Source organism: Pogona vitticeps, chromosome 9, assembly GCF_051106095.1.
Source record: "Pogona vitticeps strain Pit_001003342236 chromosome 9, PviZW2.1, whole genome shotgun sequence".
In the NCBI taxonomy this organism is placed as follows: Eukaryota; Metazoa; Chordata; class Lepidosauria; order Squamata; family Agamidae; genus Pogona; species Pogona vitticeps.
In genome coordinates, this window is record NC_135791.1 from 27,518,771 (window position 1) to 27,540,316 (window position 21,546).

At 53.5% G+C, this 21,546-nt stretch overlaps 1 protein-coding gene and 1 long non-coding RNA gene across 2 annotated transcripts in view; one reads left to right on the top strand and one right to left on the bottom strand.

The window, feature by feature from the left end:
* LRFN1 (leucine rich repeat and fibronectin type III domain containing 1) overlaps positions 1-15,410 on the bottom strand; it is a 56,249-nt gene extending 40,839 nt beyond the window's left edge. The window contains exon 1 of the mRNA XM_072979603.2: positions 15,276-15,410. The gene's annotated coding sequence lies outside the window, so the exon portion shown is untranslated. The remainder of the gene's footprint in view (positions 1-15,275) is intronic.
* A 1,159-nt stretch (positions 15,411-16,569) lies between these two features.
* Positions 16,570-20,543, top strand: LOC140702025 (uncharacterized). The gene is made up of 2 exons (XR_012081074.2): positions 16,570-18,263; positions 19,721-20,543. It is a non-coding gene; the product is annotated as an uncharacterized LOC140702025 (long non-coding RNA).
* Positions 20,544-21,546: the final 1,003 nt, after the last annotated feature.

Sequence of the window (21,546 nt, forward strand, 5' to 3'; positions counted from 1 at the left end):
CCGGGCGAGACCTCTGTGTTCAGACTCCACACTATCTCTAACGCTCTCCAGGAGATGATAGGGTCGTTCTGGGGATCTTGGCTTTTCCCACCAAGCCTCCTTTTCCTAGCAGACGGCACCCTACAGTGGATGCAAAATCTTGGCAACTTCCAAAAGGCAAGATTTCTTCCTGAGCCTTCCTATGGAGGTGCAAGTGACATGGGTGACGAGAGATATATAGAAGCTCCTGCCTCCTCTAGAGAAATCTGAGCTTGCTTCAGCAAGATGTCCTCTGCCTGCATCCTGGCTTGACTGCTGTAATAGGCTTCACACAGGGCAGCCCCGCATCTGCAAATGTGGTATAACACAGGGGCCAGGATGTTCGCCGGAGGTCAGGACCCAGAGCATGCCAAGCACATTCTATGCCAGTTCTGGGTCCAAATTTGTTTGATGCTTTTAGCCCAAGAAAGGAAAACACACACACACACACACGAGACGTAGGCTAACCAGACAAGAGGAATCCCGAGGCCAAGTCCAGAGGCAAAGCGGAGGCCAGACAAACAAGAGTCCTATCAGCCACTCAAGGAAATCAAAGGAGAGGAAGGTTGAGGCAGAGATGCACGGCAAGCGCAGGGCTGGAAACCAGGCACGTTGGCAAAACCAGACGGGGCAGGAGTGGTCCAAGCGCCAAGTCGAGCACAGACCAAGGTCACCTATTTTCAGATCAATCTCATCCAGAGTCAAAATAGCACACCAAGAACACACAAGAGCTGCGGACCAGATCCAGCAGCAGAGCAGACATGATTCACAGCAACGTGACACAGAGCCAGAAGGGAGGCGGTTGTGGCTGAAGTGCCCGTCTCAAGTGCTGGCGCTCCAGCATTCTGCTGCCCTGGGAGGAGGGCCCTTCGCCGGAGAAGAGTCAATGCCAAGGAGCCCCCTATTCCTGAGAAGAACTCCCCTGAAGCGCTGCTGGGGTCCTCGTGGCTGTCTTGAGGAGCAACTCTGCTCCCAGGGACCAGCGAGAAGGCATACAGGATCCGCCTCCAACACTGTCCCCCAGTTTGCAGAGGCTTCTTACCTTCCTCGTGCTTGGGGAGGGGGCTGCAGGGGTTTTCCTGCTGGGGGGGCAGCCAGGGCACCAGGAAGACCTGAGAGACTGGGGAGTCCAGGATGCACCGCCTTGCCCATGATGGTCCCCTCCGTAGGGAACTACTCGCAGCCTCCCTCTTTTCTGGCCTTTAAGAGGCTTTCAAGCCTATTAATCCCCGTCTGCATTTGGTGTGTTTTAAGCTCATGTGCCTCTAACTGGGGTTTTATTCCTTGCTGCTCTCTTATTTGGCCATTTTGATGATTTGTGTAAAGAGCGGAGCAGGCCCTGGTTTTCCAGCTTGACTATTTATCTTGTGCAAGAACATCCATCGCCACCCCTCAGAAGAGGACTGCAAATCTAATATCCAAATAAACCCTGTTTGGCCAGAGGTCCGTCCCCCCCACCACCACCTCCACCCCACCCATGCCGCCAGTGACTAATCACCTTTCCTTCCTCTTCCAGCTGTCACTCAGCTGCTCTGCCAGCATCTCCCTTGGCCCTGTTCAGCCTGCTGGCACTGGCCATCCTGGGCTAATTAGGAGCAGCCGAGGCAAAGCCAGCCCAGCTGGCCAGAGTTTCCGACAGAAGCAGGCCACCCAGAGGAGAGCTGGGCCGGCCAAGGGGGAGAGTTTTTGGGACCACCGGACTCCAACCTTCCCTGAACTGGCTGGCGAGGCAAGGTTGTGGGGCTTGTCTTTTGACCCCTGCCCCAAAAGGAGGTTTCTCAGGATCCAGCCATTCCCAAGATTTATGGTAAAGATCCACTGCAGCATCATAGGAAAATCTTCCAAGCTAATGGTCGAGGGTGGGCGGGTTTACTGACGCATCATCCAAAAGGAGGATCAAAGAGGAAACTGGCTGAAATTGTGTTCCTCAGCGTAGGAAGTTGCAACTAGAGCAGTTCCAATTAGTCAACAAGAATTTGATGAGTCAATTTCTCCACAAGTCCTATTGACTCAAATGGCCTACTCCAGTTGTGAGTTAGGAGGCTAAGCAACAGGATTGCAGCTATTGGTTTGCATAAAATTCCAGCTGCAAAGTTAGAAAATGGGTCTGCAGAATTTGAACAGAATTACCGCACCTGCCTTCCCTTAAATAAATGAATAACTAAATAAAAAGGGGGACATGGACTTACCCTCTATAGACGTGCCCCATGCTGAACCAGTGTGAACCACCAATCTCCTTCCTCACATCACAGAAAGCCTGCTTTGCACTCATGCTTAGCTCTTGAGAAAATGCACACAAGAGTCAGCACCGCAGCTGTGAAGCTGATCTGATGTCCCAGCAGATTCCAGGAGACACGGCCACCTTGGGGGACCTCCATTGCCATAGTCCCTTCCCAGCTGCCCAAATGGCCAATCCCTGTTCTGAAGAGGGCTGGACTACTGCATCCCCTGCCCATCTTGTGCCCTGCCCAGGAGACCCTAAACCACCTTAAGCAACATGAAAACCTTGGCCAGAAGAGGTCACAGGTTGGAGAAGGCACAGAGGGCAGATGAACAGCCTTTACTGCCAAAGGGATGAAGGGAAGAGGCTCCTCACCAAGACAGAGCAAAGAGGCTGGACAAGAATGCCCCACTGAGCTATAAAAACAGATCAGGAGCCTCCCTTTGGATGGGTAGCTGTTGTGTCACTCTGCTCATCGCTGGCAAGAATTGAGAGGCTAAGCGAATTGGGGCCCTTCCTTTTAGACAACAGTATGATTGATATATTCGCGAAGGCTTTCACGGCTGGGATCTAATGGTTGTTGTGGGTTTTTTGGGCTCTTTGGCCGTGTTCTGAAGGTTGTTCTTCCTGACGTTTCGCCAGTCTCTGTGGCCGGCATCTTCAGAGGACAGCAACCTGTACTCTGGTGTAGTTGGCTTGGGAGTGCAGTATTTATGGCTGTGAGATAGGCTTTTGTCTCCATAAACATTTGAGGTGATGTTGAAGGCAAGACATAGACGCATTCAGTGTACTGTTTGCTCGTTAGGAATTTTGACAGTACTGTACAGTGGTGCCTCGCTAGACAGTTACCCCGCATGACAATTTTTTTGCTAGACATTGACTTTTTCCGATCGCTATAGCGATTCGCAAAACAGTGATTCCTATGGGTGAATTTCACTGGACAATGTTTGGTCCCTGCTTTGCAAACTGATTTTCACTAGACGACTATTTGCTTTTCACTAGACAATGATTTCGCTAGACAGCAATTTCAGTGGAACAGATTATCATCATCTAGTGAGGCACCACTGTATCCCTGTGAGGTAGGATGATATTGTTCTCATATTGCAAGTGGAGATGACCTCATGAGATCACAACAGAGAAAATATCTTCTTTTTAGTAAATTACGTGCATTGTTTCATTCACATTGGAGAATGTTTTCTTGCACAATTAACGCTGCTGAGACATCATAATCCAGACACGGGAGATTAGAAAGTACACCTACCATAAAAAATGGGGGAATACCTCATTTCCACGGGCATTTATTGCTAAATTAGTTATCTACAAATAGCAACTGGAAAGGGCAAGAAAGATTTTGTAATCTTCTAAAGATGTTGGCAATAATGTATTGCTTTCGTGAAGGCTTTCACGCACGGGATCTAATGGTTGTTGTGGATTTTACGACCATGACATCTAAGAACAGGAGTTGGTTGTTAGATGTCATGGTCGTACGCAAAACTGACCTCCAACTGGGACACAGGGTCTACAGAAAACCCACCCACACAGACCGGTACCAACACAAAAACACCAACCACCACCCACAGCAAAAAAGAGGCATAATCAAAACACTGGTAGACCATGCAAATCGGAACTGTGAAGCTCAGTTTCTCAGCACTGAACTCAACCATCTGAATTGGGCCCTACAGGCAAGTGGCTACTCCAAAGATGAAATCACAAAAGCCATCAAACCAAGAAAACAACACCAAACTGAAGAAGAAAAACAGCCACCCACAAATAAAGTATTTCTGCCATACATCAAAGGGGTCATGGACCGCATGGGAAAACTTTTGAAAAAACACAACCTACAAACAGTATTCAAGCCCACCACAAAAATGCAACAAATGTTACGGTCAGCAAGGGACAGAAGGGACCCCCGCACCACTGCAGGAGTATACCAGATACCTTGCAGTTGTGGACAGGTATATATTGGAACCACAAAACGCAGCATTCACACCAGAATCAAAGAACATGAGAGACACTGCAGACTAAAACAACCGGAAAAATCAGCAGAAGCTGAACATGCCCTAAAACAAGCTGGACATGAAATTCTATTTCAAAATACTGAAGTACTGGACAACACCAGCAATCTGTATGTTAGACTGCACAGAGAAGCCATTGAAATCCATAAACATAAAAAGAACTTCAACAGAAAGGAAGAAGGCCTAAAACTATACTCAGCCTGGCTCCCAATTCTGAAAAATACAGCGTGCAAAAGGTCAATGAACTCTACCCAGCCACAAGGGCTAGGGGGCCAGGGATCATTGCACAAAAGAAAGACCAGCTAACAACACCCATCAATAACATCCCCCTTTATCACAACAAAAACATGCTGATCACCTTATCTCCTGAAAAAAGACGAAAGCTGTTCCCACAGCTATAAATACCCACCTATCCAACAAACAGCAACTTAGCATGGACAGGGTTCCTACTCCAGTCCTCTGAAGATGCCCATGGCCAAGAGATTGGCCAAACGTCAGGAAGAGCAACCTTCAGAACAAAGAGCCAAAGAGCCCGAAAAACCCACAACAACCAATGTATTGTTCGTTGGAAAGGTTCATAAATAATGGGCACATATTTGGCTTATCGTGATGGTTAAAGTGCAACTTTTGTATACTTTATGTAAATAAGATATATTTATCTTTATAGCTATATTTACATTAGTTAGTTAGTTAGTTAGTTAGTTAGTTAGTTAGTTAGTTAGTTAGTTAGTTAGTTAGTTAGTTAGTTAGTTAGTTAGTTAGTTAGTTAGTTAGTTAGTTAGTTAGTTATTGGCCTGAGGATGAGCCACTTAAGTGGTTGCCATTAAAACCAGTAAAAATAGAATAAAACTGAGGGTGAAGAATGGAAGGCAGCAAAACTAAGAAGAAAAATTTTATACAGGAACGGGACTGACTGAGGGAGGTGATGGTCGAGCCTGGCACATCCCAGCTCATTTTGTCTGACAGAATCAACGGGAGAAGATAAGACATGGGGCCAGAGAACGAGGGGGAATCCTCACTGGCCGATTCCTAGTGGTTTGCTCACTCATTTGGTCCTGAAGCCGCTCCATCAGCTGGCTAAGGGTAAGTGACGTCCAAACACCCACCAAACAGTCCAAAAAAGGGTGTGTGGGTGGCTGTTTCAGATGAAATCACTTAAAAACAAAAGTAAAGGCACTATTGGATCCTGGCTTCCACAGGCTCCCCACAAACAGACCAAGAATGTCTGTGAAAGAGGGCTGGTAGGTGTTAGACAGAAGTGTATCGAAAGCATCATTTTTAAAGACATAAAAATAATGAAGCAATGAACATTTACAATCAGAAATAAAATCTCTGAACAAAAGATAAAGCAGCAATCAATCAAATCAATCACCACGCAGGGACCAGCAGGACATAAAACACAGGATCCTGAATTAAAAGTTCTCCTTGGCTAATAAACCCATTTTTACCTGGCGCCTAAACCAAGGCTAGGCCCTGGGGGCGCAGTCCTGAGCAGGGGGTCCCAAGGGTGCCCACATGCTAGAGGGGCCCCTCCTCAGATGCCTCCTGCTTGACGGCTAGGGGGGTGATCAAAACTCTTGGGCAGCTGTTTCCTGAGGCGTGCATAAATCCATGGACCTTTTCAGACATGTTCCAAAAAGCCACACCAATCAGAACCACATCTACTGTACTGTGAACGACAGTTATTCGCCTCGGGGTCTTTGAGGGCAACCTTATATACAGTGTGCTTCCAGTTTTAACAGGGAACAGATACCAATAGCATAAACCTATCTATGCCAGGGCTTGTCCACATCAGGTTAATCCCCCGTCTGCTATCGAGACCTTCCCAAGCATGTCCAGAGAATTAAAGTTGGGTGAGATAAGTACTCTCTTCCAGAGCTTCTCAGCAAATGAACCCACAATCCTCCCAAAATTAAAGTTCCACGTACAGACATCCCACATGGGACCCCCAGTGGCACCTTGGCTCCTTACTGTTGCTGTCAATCTGAATCTGTTCTGTGCCCCTCTGTTCTCACAACCGAATCCTCCAGGAGTGTTGCAGTTAGATCCGTACCTAAATATCCATCATGAGAAATACACAAATCCATCCATGCACATAAGTGAAGTCAACCCAAGTCCCCATCTCTGCCATTGGCAGTTGTGCTTTGCTTTGCTGTGATTGGCACCTGTGATTTTGGAATGTATTTTATGTTTGACGTGGCTGCTTTTTTATAAAAAAGAGAAAACATCTGGCCATTGTGTGCTCCCTCGGTCCATGTCTCCTGCAGAAGAGGCCCTGTCTAGTCAGGAATCTTTTGTTAAGCAAAAGTACAAAGTGATCTCTTCACTGCAAACAGCTACGGCGTTTTGTGCGAACACAGTCCTTCACCATGTCTGCCAAGGCTACAAACTCCCACTTCCATGCCAGAGCCAGGACTTCAGTGAAGGGGCTGCCAGAAGACAACCCTTCTGCTCCACTGCGCGGCCATAGCATGCTTTCCACTCACTGGGTGCAACAGGCAGACATTCCACGGGTGGCATCTTCCCTACGTTCCTGCTTCTCCTGGCCAGGGATATTTGCCTTTGCCAGAGGGGGAGGATGATGCGTTAGAGGGTGAGGGAAGGCTCTGCCCCCACTCCTGACTGCTTGCCTCCAACTCATATGTGGACGGGGAGGTTTGGGGCTGCTCTCCTCACTACCGTTTCCACTGGCAAGGGCTGATGAGGGCTGCAGGCCAGGGACATCTGGTGGGGGGGCACTCTGTGCCTCCAGCTCCAGAGGCAGGCCTTTGCTCTGACCCAGATGCTCTGGGGCTTGCAGGATGTCCTTACGCCCTACCTCCTTCTGCAGCTCACACAGACCCAGGGGCCTGGTTTCTGGGGTGTGTTAGTTGAGTGCAATACACAGCTGCTCCATGGGTTTCCCTCAGCAGTGGCTCAGCACTCATGTGCCGCATGCACAGGAACACACACACACACACACACACACACACACACACACACACACACATCTGGGCGGCCTCACAGAGATCACTGCTGAAGGAGATCCAAGACCAGAATGATATTTTAACCACGGGGTCTGTCTCAAGGTCTGATTTACGCCTCCCTGCCTGGGCTCTGGTGGCCGTTCTGTTTAATGCTTCTTCCGTGCTATCGATCCCAAGGCCTGCTGTTGTTCTTGGATGCCTTGGCCGGCTGCTGAATCCTGGCCATGACGTTTCAAATGGCCAACCAGGGGGCCGGGAGCTGGCAGGCTGTTAAGAGGGGAAGAAGAATGGAGCTGCCACCACAAACACAACACCAGGGCTCGGCTATCCCTCAGTCTTCCAGCCGCTCACGGCAGGAAGGCCCGAAACATGCGGAAACCCCGGCTGTTAAGACCGTCTTGTCCTGTTCTCTGCTGGCCTTTTAAGCAGGCTGTCAAGAGATCCTTTACTCCTCAGGGCTTCTTCCCCCTGGCCTCCTAGGCCCACCCCACCACTTCGCCTCTCCGGACCTCAGGGCCTTTCGAACCGTCTTGCCTACAAACCTTGTCCTCTTCTCTCCTGGCCTTTTAAGCTGGCCCTAAAGAGCATCTTCATTCCTTCAGGACTTTGAAAGATGTCATTGCTACCTGATAAAAAATCCCTGCTGGGCAGTCGCTTCTTGGAAATGTCTGGCTGTCAACTCAGAGCTTAGAAAAGCTACTTTTTGGAACAGTAACTTCTACAGCCATTGGGTCTGCCTGGTTGTGGGTGACACCCACTGCAGGATACAGTGAACTGAGGTCCAAAAAAAGTAGTTTTTCCAAATGTGCCCTTTTGTTCTCCTTGCTTGCCTTTAGGAACTCTTTTGTAAATCAGCTTCCATGCCTTTGTCCAAAAGGAGGCAACCATCTTGCAAATGAAAGGCCTTTCTGGCAACAAAACAAGATGAAGGGAAAAGGATCACAGAAACAATAGACGAGGGCCCTGATCCATCAAGAGCTAAGCGCAGGTAATTGGAACAAGAGAGATACCAAAGGAGAAAACCACACATCAGGTGTGGAGATCAACGCGTCCAGCTAAGGTTCAGGCAACCTCCCCAAAAGTTCACAAAGACCAACAACTTGCACAAGAATATATAGAGTCAGCTGAACAGAATAAACCCAGCAACATGTTTTTGTGGATATGCATGTCTGTCTGTTTGTGTTGCTCATGTTTTATGCACCCCGCATCAGAATTTCTACGTCTATTTATTGCCATCTCCCACAGAAGGGAGAATCGCAGGCAGCGGGGGCTGCTGAGAACAGAGATAGGGTGGGGGTGGATGTCGGAGGGAGGGTCTGCCCTTCCCAGGCTGAGCAAGACAGGAGGGGGGGGTGGGGAGCGTTGCTTGTGACCAGCCAAAGAGTATCACCTGCCCGCTCTTTTAGAGATTAAAAGAAATTAAGAGCTCAGGATCCTGCAGCTAGTGGCGGGGAGGGGGGAGGGGGGGCGCAAAGGGAGGCAAGCAACGTCCTTGTGGCGTTGACTGCTTGCTTAAAACGAGAAACATGAAGCAGGGAACAATGAGGGCCAGGTGAAGAGCCCTCATGCAAGGGAAACGTGCTGCTCGAGGAGCTCCCCCTCTCCCTCTCCCTGGCTTGTTTGAATATTTATTGGCTACACTGCCGCCGCCGCCGCCGTCTCAACGAGGCCTCCTGAACAGGGGAGAGCCAGTGGAGATGCGCGGCTTTGGCTCCTCCCCGCCCTCCAGTTCCGCATTTCTGCTGGATTCTTCTTCTTCTTCTTCAGCAAAGTGGCTTGACTGTTTACCAAGGACAAGGCAAGAAGGGCCATCGGTTGACCACCACCCACCCCTTCCCTTTTCCCAGATGTTCTGCAAAACCTGTCTGGTCAGATTGAGATGAGACTCCGATCCCTGGGAAGCAGACCGTCTTCTGACATCCTCTTGGGCAGCAGATAACACATCTGGCACCCAGGAATTGACCTTGGCTAACCTCCTTCTTTGGACTACAGTACCCAGCGTTCACCAACCTGTGCAGCATGGGGTGACAGATTATGGGTTTTGTAAAAATGATTTCTCTGAGCTCTGTCCAGAATACTAGAACTGACTTATCTAGGTATTTTTCAAATTGTGGGAGGGAAGGGAACTTGCAGGTGGGGGGGGGGAGCCACCAGCAGCTGCAGCTCTTGGCACCAGGAGCAGCGGACCCGCATCCCGCACAGCCTCTCCTACAGCACATAAGCTGTGTGGGCAATTTTACCAACTGCTAAACACTCCACCAAAGCCTTGTCTTGTCTCCCAAGCCCCACAGGGAAGGCACAGAGTGGGTGCCCATAACTCTCAAACTACTCCCTCAAAATAAAAACAAAGGCTCTCTTGTTCCAGCAACACCCCTCGCCCTGACCCAGAGAAACAAAGCAAAGTCCTGGGGCTTCAAGGGTCATCCCGAGGTCAGGCATCCCTCACTGGCAATGGAAGGCTTTGCTCCAGCACCTCTGGGCTCATCCCACAGCAGGGGCTCCCAGGATGCAGAGCCTGGGAAAGTTACCTTTCAGGACTACAACTCCCAGCATCCCCGAACAGGAGAGATGTTGCATTGGGCAGGGGGTTGGACTCGATGGCCTTGCCTCTTCCAACTCAACCATTCTATGGTTCCATGTTATTATGAGAAGGTTGACAAAGCAGAGGTGCCCCTATTGGGGAGGAGCCCCTCTATGCCGTTGCAGGACAGGAGGGGGTCCATGATGTCTGTGCAAGGAGGGGCAGAGGCCGACAGAGGCAAGAGGCAGGTGGTGGAAGGAAAGGAGGGAAGGCGAAGGCTGAGAGGAGAGGCAGAAGCAGCCGGAAGGAGAGAAGGACATCCAAGGCAAAGAGGGTGAGACTGGCCATCGATCAGGGGATAGTGAAGCCAAGGAGGAAAGGAAGGCAGAGGAACAACCACGCGTGCGCACACTGCCTGGGGACTCGGATATGACGTCCTCCGGAAAAGAAGAAGAAGAAGAAGAAGAGAGGAAAGTGGCAGAGAGCCAAGGTGGCGGCACGACTGGGCCAAAGCAGAGCGGAGGCTGAGCTTCACCTATCGATTAGCATGGCACTATAACCACCTGTCTCGGAAAGCGGGTTGTGGGCCCCCATGCCTCGCGGCTCTGACGGAGAGAGAGAATGTGGGGGGTGTACGTGACTGCCTCTCTTTGAGTCTGGCACATTCTTCTGATAGGTGTGCTTACATCCACTAGTCAAAAGCCACAGGGGTGGGAAAGGTTTGTTTTCTGGACTACATTTCCCATGAATCAACAGGACCATTGTGAAATTCTGGCTGCTGTAGTCCCAAACAGCAACCCCTTCCCTATCTCTGGTGCTGGGAATGGAGTGGACGATTCAGGGTGGCAGGGCTGTGTGTGTATGTGTGTTCAACCAGCCCTGAACCACCTCCTTTCTTCTCTCCACGCATACACACGCACGACCACCCACCCTACCTCTGGCCTTTCTTACCCAGCCTTCCCACCTGCTCTCCTCTCTGCCATTCACGTCTCTGCTTTGCCCTCAAAAAGAGCCCAGGGGCGGCCGCTTGGCAGAGAAGCAAGACTCCCACCGCCTGGACCAACTGTCCATTTGGTCTGTGCAGAATGCTGAGTGCCAGCTCAGGGACACCAACCAAGGCAGCAGCGCTAATGGCGCATGCATGCTGTAGCGTTCATGGGGAGATGAAGCGTAGCCACTCAGAATTAGACTCCTCTCACCCTGCCTCCCTCTCTACCCTTCTTGGGGGTCCCGATGCACAAGGAACAGTTGAAGGACGTGGGAACCAAAACATTGGAAAGCAGCATGTGGCATCAGAAACACTGCCCGGCTGAGCCCGGCTGACTTGGAAATCATTCCAGGTTGGCTGAAGGAGGGACGTTTGGTTTACTGACAAGAATTCATATGCATCCAAAACAGAGACTCGGCGCAACACCGTTTCTGGCTCCTCCGCCTTCACAGTGGGGTGAGGTGGGGATGCCAAGGGCAGAAAGCAGATGTTGGAACCAAGAGACTCAGAGGGATTGAGCCCCCCCCTCCACCCTGCACACCCCATTTTCCAATTCTGGAGCCTCCAAACAGCCAAGTGTGCCCTGGATGGGATAAATAAAAGGCTGTGCTTTGCCTCATATGTGAGGGGTGGAAGAAGAGACCCACTCCAGGCTTCCTATCCTGTCAGGAGCCTGCTTTCTGCACAGAGAACCCAAATAGTTCGTTTGTGACACATGGGGGGCTCCCTCCCTCTCTCACACGCTAGCCGTAGAGTGACACAGAAACCGCAGCACACTCCTGGAATGCAGAGATGTGAAAGAAGGCCTAACATGATCCAGGATGGCACTCCCCCCCCCCCGTCCCACCCCTTCTTCCCACCCAGCCTCCTTTCTCGCTCCTCAGGTGGCTCAGCTCAGGCTGATTTCTGTTTCTCCTGAGCCCCTTGAAGGAAAAGTAGCCCAGCCGCCACTGTCCGGAGTCCCCACAATCCCCAGGCAGCCAAGACCCCTCTCAGAGGCTCTGTAACCTCTATTAAGCACCAGCGATAAGCACACAAAGGAATTGCAAAGGGCATCCGGTAATACCGTTCAGATGTTACTAAAAAGGAAGTGAGGAAAGAAACAATTGGCTGAGTTTTGAATAATTCTGAAAAGAAGTGAACCATGGACAGGACAGACAGCTCTGCTAATCCAGATGCTCTTTTAAAGCTTTGTTCAATGAAATGGTGTTTCAATACTACAAACGAGATTTGATTGCATTATAACCTTTCGGCTTTATCTATACCTGGTTTAATCTGTACTTGTCTTTAATCTGGTTAAAAACCACCCTGAGTCTCAATTCTGGGAGAAACGTGGGTCACAAATCCAATAAACAGTTGAGCCTTTGGTGTGGGCACAGATTGTGCCATATGTACAACCAGATTATAGTCACACATGTAACTGAATGTGGCGATTAAGGCCACGAACCGTGAAGTGACAAGACCTCCCTGCACCCCAGCCAGAAACCATCCAGGTGACCTGAAACATCTTAGTCCTCAGTTGCCACCCAGCTGCAATACAGGAAACATGGTGGTCTACCTTGCAGGACTGTTGTTAAGAATTATGGAGACACAGCAAGCAGAACATGTGCCAGTCTGTTTGTTCTGTGTGAAAGAATTTGGCCATGGATAAGCCAGTGTAGGCCTGTATCAAAGGCCAGTAGAGGTTGGTGCCTGGGATGGTGGTGAGGGCCAAAGGCACAGCAGCCAAGGATGGGCAAAGCTAAGGATGGCAAGCAGACAGAACTGGGCAAGAGGAGAAGCACACACTCAAGCAAGCAAGAAAGAAAGAAAGGTCTTCACACGAACCCTCCTTTTCTGTCCTAACAGACTCCCTCTCCACACCTCCAGTCCTTTGGTGTGTATCCATGAACAAGTTCAATCTCCATCCGATCAGAGAGATTTGCATCTGAGTGAACATACTTCAGCTTGAAAGGAAGAGGGCATGGACCCTTAGGATCAGAGGTGGGCAACTGCTGCTTTCCAGATGTTTTTGGACCACAACTCCCATGAGTCGTCATGGTGCTCGGAAAGGCTGATGGGAATGCAGGCTGACAATGTCTGGGGGACTGCAGAGTTGCCCACCCTCCTGGTAGATCGAGCCCACTGGCACAGAGCTGACAAGCTCAGATGCCAGTGAACAAGGGAAGGGATGCCCCATCTCCCACCCACTAAACCACTTTAAAGGTACCACACAACTCTGAGAAAAGCCACCCCTCCTTCCTTCTCCTCTGTCAATATGTAGCCTGTGGGCTCCTCCGGAGCAGAGACCTGTCTGTGAGCTGAGCAGTTGGTTTCCTCTCTGCACCCCCCCTTTCTCTCTCTCATTTTCTTTTTCCTGTTTATGTTCCTCTGAAAAATTTCCTAGACATGCAAGGCTCTTCATGCAGAGCAGCAGAAAACAAGCCCCTTGGTTGTCACCTGCGGTCGCCTGCAAGGGGGCCGTTCGGCAGGCCTGTTCCGGCCTCGATGTACTAAAGTGTGTGGCTTGCGCAGCTGTGGGTCCAGCAGCTAAACATGTGTGCGTTCCATGCTGAGCAACATGGACAAGGAAGGTGGGGAATGTCTGCTGCGTTCAGGACATGGTGTGCTCATTGTGTCGTGAATATGTTGTTCATCTCTCTCTCTCTCTCTCTCTCTCTCTGTGTGTGTGTGTGTGTGTTAGTGAGTGAATGAACGCCCATGTGTCCAGAAGCTTTAAAGAGAACTGAGGAGGCAGTCAGGCATTCAAGGGAATGAGTGAAGCTTCATTTAATGCTCTCTCAAAGGATATTCTCTATCCTTCACACTGTTTTCAAAAAAAAGCATCATGCATCATCCTCGAGGGCAGGAGACAAACCAACGTTTCAGGGAGGGAGGGGGAACACACACAGAGAGAGAGAGAGAGCAGTCAAAACTAGAGAAAGGCCGCATGCAATTCAGTTCTGCGGCCAGGGGCACCGAAGAGACAACTGGATCAGAAAGTGAGAAGCGAGCAAAGCAAGGTGTGTGTGTGCCTGCCTGCGTGTGCACGCGCACGGGGGAGGGAGGGGAGGGGAGGGGAGGGGGGAGTGAAAAACCATCCGCTCTGGACCCATCATTAATCCAGTAATTTACCCCAAGGTGAACACAATTACCCGTCAAAACCACGCCGCTCAAAAGGAAGGCCCGGAGATTAAGAGAGGAGGGCGCTCCTTCCCCGCCTCCGTTGGGGGCTGAGGAGAGCCCCTCCCACCTACCTACCCAACTTCGCAAGGGGGCCTTTCCTTCGGGTGGGAGCTTCCCCGCACCCCCCCTTCCCATAGCAGACCCGGCTCCGAGGTTCAGCACCAGGGACAGCAGCATGGAGGCAAAGAGACGCCAGCTGCACCCCCTCCACCACCACCACCCCCATACACTGGTCGGTGCCAAGGGAAGAGAATGGCCCCTCTATGGGCTGGCAACGCTCCCCCGTTCTCTAACCAGCTGCCACCCCCAGAGTCTGGCAGCAAGAAGGACCAGCGCTGGGAAGTCCTCCCAGACGGAGCCACAGCTGGCGGCCTCAGAGCAACGGGGGCCGGGCGGTAGGGCGGTAGCGGCGGCGGGGGGGGGGGCTGTGCTAAGCCACCCCCACGGATTGGCTAACCCTGGCGGGCATTTCAGGGGCCGCCGTTTCCACAGAAAACGCTTCCAGCCCCCATTCAACCCACCTCACCCCCGCCAGCAGCTCTCAGATTCGCTGCAAGGGCAAACGAGGGAAGTTGTCCCCCACACATGCCCGCCTCACCTCAGCCTGCCCCAGGGGTCCCCAGCCACCGCCGCCGCCCCCCCACGCCGCCTTCCCCCCCCCCCCACGCCCAGGGAAGCCATCATCATCGCCACCGCATGCTCCCAGGACCGCCTTCAGCCAAATCGAGCCCCCGAACCGACGCTTCCCAAAATCTCTCCAGACCTCACAAACACACGCACGCACGCACGCACGCACACACACACACACACACACACACACACACACGATCCGCTCAGCGTTACTGGCAAAACTGTCCCGGTGAGTCACCTCGGTGGGAAGGGGGGGAAACACCCCCGGATCAGAGCCGCCGGCCCACCCGCCCGCCCCCCCTCTACCCAGCCCCCTTGCGCCCCAGCAGACCAAGCCACCACCCCTCCTCTCTCCGCAGCCCCAAATTTCCGGTCAATCGGTCACCCCACCCCCAACCATCAGCCCCTCCCCTCCGGCACCATTCAGGTACACAGCCTCTCCCCCCCCTTCCGGGGCTCAGGGACAAAATCCCTCCCTCCCTCCCTCCCCCCCCCGCGCACCCCAATCCGGCCGCCTAACCCCCAGCCTTCCCCCTTCCTTTCCCTTCCCCTCTGCCTCTCCAGTCTTGGCGAAGCCTCCCCTCGCCAGCCTGGGCATGGCACCAACCTTGCCAGCCCCTCCCCTCCCCTCCCCTCCAGCACCCGGCCGTCCCTTCTCAGTGCCTGGATGTAGCCCTTCTCCTCCCCCCCCCGGCACCGCGCCGGGCGCCCCTTCTTTTTGAGGAAAGAGGAGCAGGGGAGGGCTCCTTACCTGGGGGAGGGGGGGAGGTGGAGCCGCTCTCTCTCTCTCTCTCTCTCTCTCTCAGCGGATGGGAGGAGGTGTCATCCTGGCCCTTGGGCGCCCAGGGGCGGCTGGCCGCATCCGGAGGGCTCCTCTGCTCAGCTCTGCTCTGCTCTCCCCCGCTCCGCCGCCGCGGGGAGCGCCTCAAGGGGCCCCTCCAGGCCAGCTCCCCGCAGGCGCCATCGGCCGAATCCACCCACCGCGGCAGGGCTGGCTGGCGAAGGCAGGCGAGATCCGCAAAGGGAGGGGGGGCGCTGGGTCGGTGGGCGAGGGCGGAGGGGCTGCGGGCCCCCGGCGCGGCTCTTAGCTGGGCTCCGCCATGGCCGCGCGGCTGGCGAGGGGAGCCGCGGCCCGGAGCGCCTCCGCCCGCCGCTCCGGCTCCGGCAAGGGGCCGATCCGGGCTTCCGCCTCGGCTTCTCCCGGCCCCGCAGAACCGGGGATGGGCCGGGGAGGCGGGGAGGGAGGGGGCCGGGGGAGGCGGAGCGCCGGGCCCAAGCGCCTCCCCGCGATGGACGCCCGAGAGGGGCCGGGGCGCACCGCTGGCGGGGAGCGCCCTCTCCCCCGGGCGCAGGCGGACGGGCGGGCCGAGCGGAGGGGGCAGCGCCGTGGGTCGGGCGGGGCGGCCGCGAGAGGGACGCGAGCTTTGTGGTGGCGGGCGGGGGGGGGGGAGAGGAGGAGGAGGAGGAGGAAGAAGAAGAAGAGGACGGCCCCTTTCCTGCAGATGGAGAGGGAGGGGGAGGGAAGAAGCGGGAGGCGGAGACGCGCGGCGGAAAATCTTTAGCGTTGCAGCTGCTGCACCGCGCAAGGGGGGGGGGCAGGAGGGAGGTACGGAGGGCTGGGGTGGGGTGGGGGAGGGGGCAGGTGAAGGAGGGAGGGGAGCCGGCCGGGGGAGGGGCGTGTGAAATGGAGCAAGCCCCGCCAAAGCGCCGCCGCTGGAAGGAAAGGGCCGCCCCGAAGAGGAACAACCGGGGAACGGGGAGCGGGGGAGAAGGGGTTGGAGGGATGCGGAAGAACCTTAAGAAACGAACTTGGGGGGAGAGATGAGGACGGGAGGGCGGCCCCCAAGACCCCAGTGGTCAAGGAGGGGCTTCTGTCAGGTCTTGCATCGGGACGTGGGGGCAAGTCCCGATGGACCCCACCCCGGGAGGGCGGCAGGATTTCGAGCCTCGCCCGCCGCTTCTCCAGCGCCTCGAGGCGCACGGCTTGGCCCCCAGGAAGAGGCGACTCCCGCACCGCCCGCAGCCGGTGCCCGCGGCGGCGGGGGACTGCGAAAGAGACGCGCGCCACGCTGGCTAGCCAGCCGCGAGCCCCACGGATGAAGCCTTGGGGAGCGTCCCGAGCCCTTCGGGGGAGAGGCCGGCCCGCTTCCTTGAGTCCTGCCCGGCCGGGACTTCCTCCAGAGTCAGGCCAGGACCTCCCTGGGACACCCCCCCCCCCAGGGGTGGGCGAGCGGGCGGGCGGAGAGCGACGTACAGTATATAATGAAAGATGCCAAGCGTGGCGAACAGGTCTCGCCTGCAGTGCCAGATCCTGCGGCCAGCACGGGGAGGGGAGCAGGTGCAGTGGTTAGATCTGAGTGATGGGCACTAACTACAGGTGGTGCCAGCAGTAAACAGTCTGCCTCACTGGTTTTCCTCTGCCCTTCCTGGCCAAGGCTCTGAAGGAGGAGGGTGCCTCCAGGACACTCTCCGTCTCCCCTGCAGATTTTCTTCCCCCATGGCTCTAAAGCTGAGAGGTACGGGTGGTGCCAGGGACCCTCAGGGCACATCACGGCTGGACTGGTGCCGGAACCTGCGTCTCCCACGCCTTCAGCATGATGAAGGAATGGGAAGCCCTTGGTCCTCTGTACATTTTGGACATTTTGGACTACTGCTCCCAGAATCCCTTGCCCTGGGCCATGCCAGGTGGGAATGATGGGAAGCAGTGTATCCAATATGGAAGCAGAGGTAGCTGTTGGCTGTAAAATGCGTTCCAGACTTCCACACGGCTGCAGTGGCAACTACCTCTGAGTAGCAGGACCTATGACCTCATCCACGTTCTTGTCTCTTAGGCCTCCACCCTGCCTTTCAGCTTCACTGCAGTCCTTACAATACCTGGGGGGAAATGGATTTTCTAAGGAACACTATATTCTTGCAATCTTTCCTTGTTCTAATTCAAAGCATTTGGGGACCATTTGGTCTTGTTCAGGTAATCAAGAGCCATTAGCTTTACAAAAGACCAGTTCCTTATTTGTTGACAGGGGTGTATTTTTAGACTCTACTGGGATGGCAGTTGCTATGGAGGCTGTACGATCAGCACCTCTGCTTCCAAATTTAACACACCATTGAGGTCTACACCACACAGTTTGGCACAGACAAACCACTTAATAATAGAGTCTTGAAGAAAGCAGCCCTTCCAACTGTGTTTCAGGGGCCTCTGGGGTTCCTGGGAATGCTCTCCAAGGCACCAGAACAAGAAAAAGATGAACAGCAATGGACAAACTTCTCTGGAAGACAGCTTGCTCCAGCGCCTAACGATCTTCCCCAGAAGACCCCAGAAGCGTGGGAAAGCAAGGCAGCCAAACGCTTTGCCACTGAGGAAGGCACCAAGAGACCTTGTTCGTGGCAGCTCTGTGGCCCATTGGAATCCTCCTCAGGATCATTGGCAGTTCACAGGGATTCCTTAGCTGATGAGTCAGCCTGGAAATGGTTCTCAGAAAGAGTGGAAATTGTAGCAATCAAACATTTTTAAAAGCACAGTCAAAACAGCAGAACCCTAAGATCGCAAGAGAGATACTGTACAGATTTCCAGGAGGGAAGGTGGAGGGAAGCGCATGGAAAGTGGAAGCAGACTACTCCACCAAATACAATGTTGTTCATCACTCAGAGGCCAAACGAGAGGGGGCCCACCACCCCAAAGAGCCCCTGCTGCCCGTAGCCACTAAGCCGAAAGAGGGAATCCTAGTAACGACGTGACAAGGTGAGTGAGACGGGGGGGGGCAGACAAGGGCAGGTCTCTATCTTGGGTTTTTCAGCTCTTTAGACTTCCAGTATCGCCAACATCTGACCGTGGCTTCTGGGACTTGAAATATATCAGCAGGTCCAAAGGTTGAGAACCACTGAGGTAGGTGACTGGCAGCCATGGGCAGCTTGTGGATGGAGGAAAGCAGTGCCTCCCTATGGCGTTCTGAGTTTGGCCCTCCCTGACATCCAGCACACAGATTGCCAGGGACAGCAGAAGCAAAGCAAAAGAAGAGTCTTAGAGCCCTAGGAAGGGTGAGAGGACAGTGAACATTGAACGTTGCAATTGTTGTCTTCTGTAGGGCCAGAATTCTGAGACCACCGAGAAACAGGAAGGATGGATCTGTATACCTGCAAGATCTGAGCTCTGCTTTTGAAAGACAAAAATACTGGGCCTCTGTGCAGGTTAAGAGGACATGCCAACATGCGCATGAAGCTTGATGGAGTGCGTTTGATGGGCAGCAAACATTGCAGGACCATTTGAGGCAAAGGCAAAAAGGCCAGGGCAGGAGGGGAACAGAGAGCACTGACCTCCAAGGTGCAACGTTTCATTAAGGGAACCCCCTGGAATAGCAGGTGCTAGGGACAGACAAGAGGGGGGCCAACTATTGGGGGAGCGAGGATTTCCAGAGGAAGATGGGTGGCGCCCCAAAGATGCTGGGAGGGAGCCTTCTGGAAGGTTTATCCCAAAAGCCACTTCAGGCAGCAGGCGGATCCACTCCCTCGCCCCACTGGGAGGATCCATCAAGCACCTCTGTCTGATTTTAGGAAGAAGAACCACCAAGGGAGTGTCTCTCCTTTGTGAAGTTGGAGGGAGGGTGGGAGAAGGGGAAGGCCCTGAATCCTCTTTCTTGAGGTCTTAAACTCTCCAGAGCCTGGCTTTTTCTCACTTCTGACACCTCAAGTCTCACTTTCTGTGAGGAGCAAGCAGAGAAAAGTTTCAGGAGCGCCCGGGAGGAGTTTCCGAATGAAGAGAAATTAGGAGTGCCCACCCCAGGAAGCCACCTGTGTGGTGTGGAAGAGAGCCCCCTTTGGCCTGCAGGGCTCCCCGGCCAGTCAAAAACAAAACAAGCCCCTCTCCTTTGTCAGCAGTTTTGCCCAGGAGGGATGCTGCGTGAGGCAAAAAAGCTATTCATTGCCTTGCCAGGATGGTTTTCCCACAAGGAGGGAAGTGGGTGGGAATGTGCGAAGCAGGGCTGTCCTCCAAAGGAAGGACGAGCCACTTGCAGCAACATTGGACCTTCACGCCTGGGGCCGCACCATGCGTTTCATAAACCCACTAAAACAGAAGAACAGCAATCAAGCGACGAATAATTAGGATTAATAATGCAATGTGGTAATTAGGCACTAGCGAGAGCATAAGTGCCATTTCTCTTTTCAGTAGAGATGTCTGCTCAGGTTTGCTTCCTGTGGCAGCCACGTCCCCACCCCTGCCACCAGCAGAGGCTGCCGGAGGAGAGGGGAGTCCTTTTCGATGCCCTACAAGTGCAAGAGAGAGCCGCAGGTCAGAGGCTGTCAGAAGAACGCCATGGAGTGACAGTCACATCCCACCGGTGTATGCAGTGGGGCTGAAGGACAGAACAGCCACCTGGGGCCAAAGGTCCCCGTCCAGTCCCTGCCATCTCTGCTCTCATGGGCTGGAAGGGAGCAAAACCTGGGAGAGGTCATCTCCTGCCCAAGCGTGTCCTGGAGCACCTTTGCCTGGCACCTTCTAGCCAAGGTGCTCTCACAGGTTGGAAGGCGGTCCAGCCCCCTCCTCGACTCAGGCTCCAGGCCACTTCCCTCCCAGGGTCCAGCGTCTGGTGCAGGGGAAGCAACAGGAATATGGTCCTCTGGGGCTTTGATTCCTGGAACGCCCAGGCTCTGTGGGACCCTCCTCCCAGGCTGGGTTCTGGGTTCTCAGGTTCACCCTTGCTGGTGGAAGACATGCCCACCAGGAGCAGGATGATCTAAAAGATGCCACAAGGTTCTTTGGCTGGTTTTGCTAAAGCTGACTATCATGGTGACCCTTCCCTCTTATCTTTACTCCTGTTCCTTCTTTAGTCTTTGATTACCTCCCTCTCTCCCATCTCTGTTGATGACCATTGCTTCCCCATTGTTTTCCTGTCCTTCCATCACATGCGCACCTACACCTGCAGTCAGATTTACTCCAGTATCTCTTAAACATCTGGCAGATGGAGGCACCTTCATCCTCCCACCCCCAATTTATTCCCTATTAAAATCCTTTTCCATTCCTAGACCCCTCCTCGCCCTGTTGCTTGTTCACTTCTCTGTGTTCTTTCCCCTCAAGACAGTTCTCTTCTCCCCTTCCCCATAACTGCACACAACCTGACCTTCCGCAAAGACAGGGAGGACACCCTCCATCCGCACGCAAAGCCAGGAAACACATCCTCTGGGGCACCTGACAGGCAGGCAAGATAACTCTCAGAGAAAGGAAATGATCACCATTTGAGGAGGAAGATGAAGGACGACCCACCGTCACCACCATGAATCCATGACAACAACAGAAGAGAGTCTCTGCTGGGTCAGATGGAAATGGGTTTTGTTTACAACAGTTGCTGGCTGGGAGAGTCTACAAAGAGGCCCACCGGCTGGGAAGGACAAGGCCCAGAGGGAACAGGGGGAAGGAAGGAAGGAAGGAAGGAAGGAAGGAAGGAAGGAAGGAAGGAAGGAAGGAAGGAAGGAAGGAAGGAAGGAAGGAAGGAAGGAAGGAAGGAAGGAAGGAAGGAGGGAGGGAGGGAGGGAGGGAGGGAGGGAGGGAGGGAGGGAGGGAGGAAGGAAGGAAGGAAGGAAGGAAGGAAGGAAGGAAGGAAGAGCAGTGGGGGTTGAGAGACAGGGAGACCTTCAAGACTATCATAGCACTACTTGCCACCACTTTGTGAGTGTGACGAAGACAAGCAGCGCAAGAGCTGATACCTAGACAGTGTTGGTAAATGCAAGAACAGGAGACAGCAAGAGGTTTTTTTTTTTGGGGGGGGTCCTGTATGGAAGCTGAGGGGATCTGTAGGTATTATTTAGGAACACTGGAAGCTGCTTTCTCTTGACTTGGATCTTGTTTCAACCAGCCCAGAATTGTGGCCACTGACCAGCAGACAAGGTGGCCCTCAGACACAAGCCCAACCTAGAGATGACGGGGTGGATGGAGGGACGCTCAGCCCATTGTCTGCTGCATGCAAGACATGTCCTCTACAGCTAAGCTGCTTCTCCTCCTCCTCATCCAGATGTGTTCAGGACACATACTG